The sequence below is a fragment of the Tiliqua scincoides genome, chromosome 4, assembly GCF_035046505.1.
Source record: "Tiliqua scincoides isolate rTilSci1 chromosome 4, rTilSci1.hap2, whole genome shotgun sequence".
NCBI lineage: Eukaryota > Metazoa > Chordata > Lepidosauria > Squamata > Scincidae > Tiliqua > Tiliqua scincoides.
The window spans coordinates 57,221,421-57,227,420 of NC_089824.1; the positions used below are offsets into that span (position 1 = coordinate 57,221,421).

At 46.8% G+C, this 6,000-nt stretch overlaps 1 protein-coding gene across 3 annotated transcripts in view; it reads right to left on the bottom strand.

Annotated features, from left to right (window-relative positions):
• MYOM1 (myomesin 1) overlaps nucleotides 1-4,477 on the bottom strand; it is a 112,031-nt gene extending 107,554 nt beyond the window's left edge. Inside the window, exon 1 of one of the 3 annotated variants that reach the window (XM_066622809.1) lies at nucleotides 4,188-4,470. The gene's annotated coding sequence lies outside the window, so the exon portion shown is untranslated. Of the gene's footprint in view, nucleotides 1-4,187 lie in introns of all 3 variants that reach the window. The other 2 variants (XM_066622811.1, XM_066622810.1) reach the window with 2 other exon arrangements.
• Nucleotides 4,478-6,000: the final 1,523 nt, after the last annotated feature.

The window sequence follows — 6,000 nt, forward strand, 5'->3', positions numbered from 1 at the left end:
ATGACTTTATCACGTTATTTCCATACTAAGAGGCCAGACATGATGCAACAAACCATGGTAAGAGGCTCAGGCTACAATTCTATCCACTTTTTCCTGATAGTAAGTCCCATTGACTATAATGGAACTTACTTCTGAGTAGACATGCATAGGATTGGGCTCCCAGGGTAGATGGGAGGGCTTTTTTGAGTGCAAGAAAAGCAGAACTGAGCCTCCTACCACTGTTTGTTGCATTGTACTACTGGTCTCACTGCCAGGCAGTGGAGGTTCGCGGGGGGGGGGGGGGGGTCCTGCCATGAGTACCACTGGGCACCACCTCAAGTACCACTGGTGGTATGAGTACTACTGGTTGAGAAATGCTGCTCTATTGCTTTTACCACCCAGCCCCAAAAAGAATTCCAGTGAACTCTAAAGTTTCCCTTCCAACTCTGCAATCCAATGCACGTCTACTCAGAAGCCCAACAAGTTCAAGGGGAGTTGTTGACTTCCAGGGTTTGAGAGAGAATGGCAGCCTTGAAGGACAGTTTCACTAATGAGCAAAAAAGTACTATGAGGGGACTGTTCTTCTAGGTTGCTTTCTGACAGGCAACAGCAGATACCCATCACTTTAGTCTACTCTCGTGGCGAGTCTCCCACAAGTTTGAGGGCTGCTACTGACCAGGGGGTGCAAAGCAGGGGCCTGCAGTGGGTGGGGAGGCAGGTGAGGCAGAACCTCCCCACCACAGTCCTTTGAAAGTGTTGCAGCTGTGTAGGTGCCCAAACACCCACAACCCAGCCTAAATATGAAAATTAACAGCACATGTAACAAGCCTTGCAGGTTTTGAGGTTCACCCTGATCACAAGTTCTTCCCAGTGCTTCTCCAGTTCTTCTTCATTAGGTGATAAGACCTAAACCCAATTTGCAAACTTGTTCAAAAAATCTTCAATTTCTAGTCAGCCTGCCATTTCACTTGCATGGGGGTGGGGTGGGGTGGAGAATAACCTAAAGGAACTTTTCTGCTAGAGAAGGAGCAATGCTAACTGTACCATCCTCAGCACACTTGCCTGGGAATAGCAGCCCAATCCTATGCAAGCCTACACAGGAGTAAATCACATTATATAGTCAATTGGGCTTGCTTCCCAGGTGTGAGTAGGATTGCAGCCTAAGGGCTATCCAACTTTCCAGAGCCAATGCAGCCACATTGCAGTCCCGAGGTAAGGGAACAAACATTCCCTTGTCACAAGGAGACCTCCAGGACTTGGTGCTGGAAAGTTACAGTTAAGAGGACTTAGGACCCAATCCTATCCAATTTTCCAATGCCAGTGCAGCTATACCAATAGCGCATGCACTGCATCCTGTGGTGGGGGGCAGGGAACATTTGTTCCCTTACCTCAGGGCTGCATTGTGACTGCACAGGTGCTAGAAGAAAGCCTCACTGAGCACAATAGGACTTACTTCTGAGTAGACATGCATAGGATTGTGCCCTAAGGCTGCAATCCTACTTCCACTTTCCTGGGAATAAGCCCCATTGGCTATAATGAGATTTACTTCTGAGTAGATATGCATAGGATTCTGGTCAAAGGCTGCAATCCTATCCACACTTTCCTGGGAGTAAGACCAACTGAACTCTTTGGGCGGGAGCTGCTCTGGCGCCTTCCTCTTTGTCCCGCCTGCACCCCTGACCCACCGAGAGAGCTGAGCCCAAGGAGCCTCCAGGTGGAGGAGCAGTCTACTCGCCAGTCAGCCAGCTCAGCCAGGGAGGGGAGGCGCGGGGCGGGCGGCTGGGCTGCTTCTCTCGCCCTTGTCAGCAGGCTGCATCTGCGGGCACGCCAGCCGTTCGCGCCCTTTCGCAGGAGCTGTGAAAGCAAGCTCGCAAGGGCTGGTGAGCGGCAGCCACGTTGCGGGAGACTCCAGTTGGCCGCGTCTGGCTCACCCCTTCAGCCCCAGCAGCCTCGGCACCCGCTGGGAGCGACCCCCTTTCCCCCGGGACAGGTTGGCCCTGCACGGCTGCTCCCCCCATGAGGGTTAGCCTTGACATTTCAAGGTGCGAGCTCCCTGGCCAGCAAACGGTTCTTAGAACCAACAGCTGGATTAGGTAGGGGTTCTATAGAATAGGTGAGAACCTGCTGAATCCCACCACTGGTTACACCATAGCAAGGAAACCCAACAGTTCAGCCTTATGTCACTGCTTTTCAGCTCTGAAGGTCTATCAATGCAAATACAAATACCCATATGTGAAATACAACATGAAAGTGAACTCCTTCTCAAGGCTCTGTTACTTCATTTCTTGAAGTACCTGCTGTTGGTGGCTCACAGTTCAATCCTATGGGCTCTGGACAGCAGTGGAACACTGATTCCACTGCTGGTTGCTGCTGAAAAAGTGTCAAAAAGCATTTTCCAGCAGCATGCTCAGTAGATGCTGGTGGATGCTGGTGGGAAGGCCGGAGCCTTCATGCCCATGTCATTGGAGCTCCAGCTTTCTGTAGGAGCAGGTAAGGCACTGTGGGAGTGGGGAAGGGGGGCAGAACGGGGGCAGGGAGGGGTGAAACTGGGCAGGAAGGAGGCATTACATGGGTGGGGAGGCTGAGGGTGGATCTGATGGTGATGATGTGCACCGGATCCTACCCTCCATTTCTACTGCCTCCCCAGCCCCTTTCTCTCCTCGGACTTGCAGTAGTGAAATCACTAGCACAGGTCCAAGGAGACCCAGTGTGGGTTAGGAGGCTTATGTGAGTGTAAGGGGATTTACAACCCCTTTTCCTGCTGAAGCCTCACAATCCACTCCCCCCACTAGATACAGAGTGCCTGTTTTTTGTGTAGCTGCACCAGGTGGGGGGGGGGGAGAATAGAGTTGGGCTCTCATTTGTTAACTTGCAAGACTCCCACGGTCTTCAGCTGGAAAAACATTACTCTATGAATGTCCAGTAGCTCAGTGGCATAGCTAAGGGGGTGCAGGGGGCACCAGTTGCACTGGGCAACAAGCTTTAGGGGGGCAACAAGTTGAGCTTGACACTAGTGGACAAAAATTGTGAAAAAAAATTGGTATGTACGAATAATACCATCATGTTATAAATCATTGGAAAGGTAATTTAATTAGGAATGGAATGCAACAAACCTCATTGGAATAGCTGTATTCTACCAAAAGTTATGGCCAATTAACCAGAAAATGAAAAGACACCAGCTTTATGGAACAAAAAGTGGATTTCTACAACTCAAAACTGATCTGTGAGACTGATTGTTATGAGAGCCAATGAGATGTTATTATGGTACAGCATCAAACCAATAAGGTCTTAATATGAGTCATCTCTCATTTCCTTGTATTATAACACAGTTACCCCTTACTGAGTAAAGAGACCCTTTTTCAAGTGAGGCTCCTCTTATATTTAGCAGGGGGAGAATTAGTTAGAAGACACCCCAGCACAGTATCTTTAACCAATGAGTGGCACACTTTGTATTTATTTGCTTAATTAATTAAATTTGATTTTGTTGTTGGGGGGGCTACAAAATCTTCTTTGAGCCCAGGTAGCAGATGGATGCCTTAGCTATGCCACTGGCTGGGAGGAAGCGACAGAGCACAGAAGAGAGCAAGATTACTGTGGTCTGTGTTCACAAACCTATCTGTATTCATTAGAATTTTTGCAGAGAAACTTCCATGCGCACATGTGGGGCTCCCTGCAGACATTCTAATAAATGTACACAGGCCAGGGGAAGAACCCCCAACTGTTATATTGCTCCACTTCCACAAATATTCATTTAGTCCTATCTTTGGTTCTGAACAAGACTATACAGGTACTATTTAAGAAAAAACTAAATCTCAAAACTCACAGAGAATCTTCACACTGTCCTTCACCACTAGTTATATGTAACCAAATATTGCACACACAAATACAAAACACTTTAGAGTATTTGTTACACAACAAATTTTTATAGTACAGCCATTATCTCACATATCATTTGAAAAGCACTTCAGGTATCTTCTAGGACAACTGAACCGCTAAGTATTGAGATTCAGCATTACTTTGATTTGTCCCTGAAGCTTCTAATATTCCCCCCAACCCCCCCCCCCCCGGGCTGGATATCCTATCACGACTCATTCAGTCCAACTGATGAGTCTACAAGAACAGAAAATAAGTGGATGTTGGCCCACTTTTTTGACATATAAGAAGCAAGTTTATTTGAAAAATCATGTCTCTGAACTGAGCACACTTACCAATAGCCAAATGCAGAATGTCAGAAGCCCAGTGCTGAGGTGGATGAATGAGAGGGAGAAACAAATCAGGCAAAAGTTGAATCCAGCAAAGTGGCTGAGAGGACCAGGGTTGAGGACGAAGCTCCCCGGGGCCAGAACAAAAATAATGCCTGTAGTCAGTGGAATGTAAAAGTCGCACTCCCAACCTTTTATGGCTGGGAAGCCTGTTAAAAATAGCCGCAGCAAAGAGGGAGAGAGACAGAGCGCTATCTTGGTGCAAATATATGATGACAGCAGCTTCAAGGTACAAGATTTCTCTGTTGGAAGCCTCACCAAGTCCTATCTTAAAGCTTTCTGTCAGTTCAGAAACAATGTCAACATGACTGTGCCACAGAAATTGGTTTAAGCAAGGAAGGAAAATGTGCTGCCCCATAAACCTAATTGAGAAATAAATTGTTTCCACACTGATGGAAGCCAAATGACAGTAGTGTGACATGAACACAGGCTCCAGAGTGTTCTTGGCCCAACTGCATCACAGGATGCTAACGCACCGAGCACTGATATATCCCTCTGTGAATAGTAACTGGTTTCAGCCAAATGATAAGAGGACTCTGAAGAGGTAATTAGTGATAAAGCTCTATAATCAAAGCTAAGCTATGAGTTCCATTTGGAAGAAAAAAACATAGTACTGTAAATGCTTTTCATAATCTCTTGACATGTTTTAAATCTCCACGAAGATAAACTTATAAATTAAGGGCATAATCTCAGTGCAATGAAGGCTAGAAGTCAAGCAACTAGTTGCTGGTTAGTTCTTTAAATGTGAGATTCAACCCTTCTTTCCAGCACTCCTTGGCTAATATTTAGAGGCTGATATTGACCAGTGCAAAATCCCAGTTCAGCCCAAAGGGAGGGGGATTTGCTTTTGGACCACTTTATAGGAATGCAAGGGGATAAGGCCAAGATTCTCTTCAGTCACTTATTTTAAAAATGTATAATTAGGTGGATAAAAGCATTTTGTGCTAAGCTTTGCCCCTGAAGCTGCCCAAAACAGCTAGATTCTGCCCCAGACTTCAGCTCCCAATCCAGGCGGCTGGTTCCCAGGCACCAGGATTTTTTGGTTGCTTGTTGGTAACCATACCCGCAATGCCTTAAGGTCACAAGAACACAATAATGGTGACAGTAGAAGCCACAACAAGCATAATTTTGCATTTCAGCAATTCCTCAAGGCACAGCAGCGCTGCTAAAGTCTAGACTCTTCAGCAGAAACAGGCACCTGATCTAGCCAGGCTCCAATCTGATTGGTTTTTTTGCCTCCACCACCCTTCCCCATGGTACCTTTGGAGTGTACGGCACAGTGACACTTCGTACCTGGTAGGCTCCTATCTTATTTCCTAGACAAGGTGCTTGAAAGGTATTTGCTGTGCTTTGAACTCCATCCAGCACAGGGAAAAATGATAGAAGTTGGGAAATAGCAGCCAGTTTCTTACTTATTGGCATAGAGATGAGAGCTTTCCCTAGCAGATAATCTTTGATTTCCTGAAGAGAGGAGTACCTGCCTGCCTGTTGGATGAAAACAACTTCTTTCTCACACACATACACACACACTGTGAACAAAGGCTCAGGGATAGATGCAAAGAGAAGTGCGTAAGAGACATGTGTGCTGTGGGCAGCCTGGCAAGAGCCCCTCTTTTTGGGAAGCAAGAGACGAAGCTAGAGGCCTTTGAGTGACCTCAGTGGGATGATCCCCCATTTCCCGACTGGGGGGGTATCTGCAAAATAAGAAGCAAAGCAGTTCATTGCTGGTCCTGTTTCTCTCTTTCACACACTCATCACC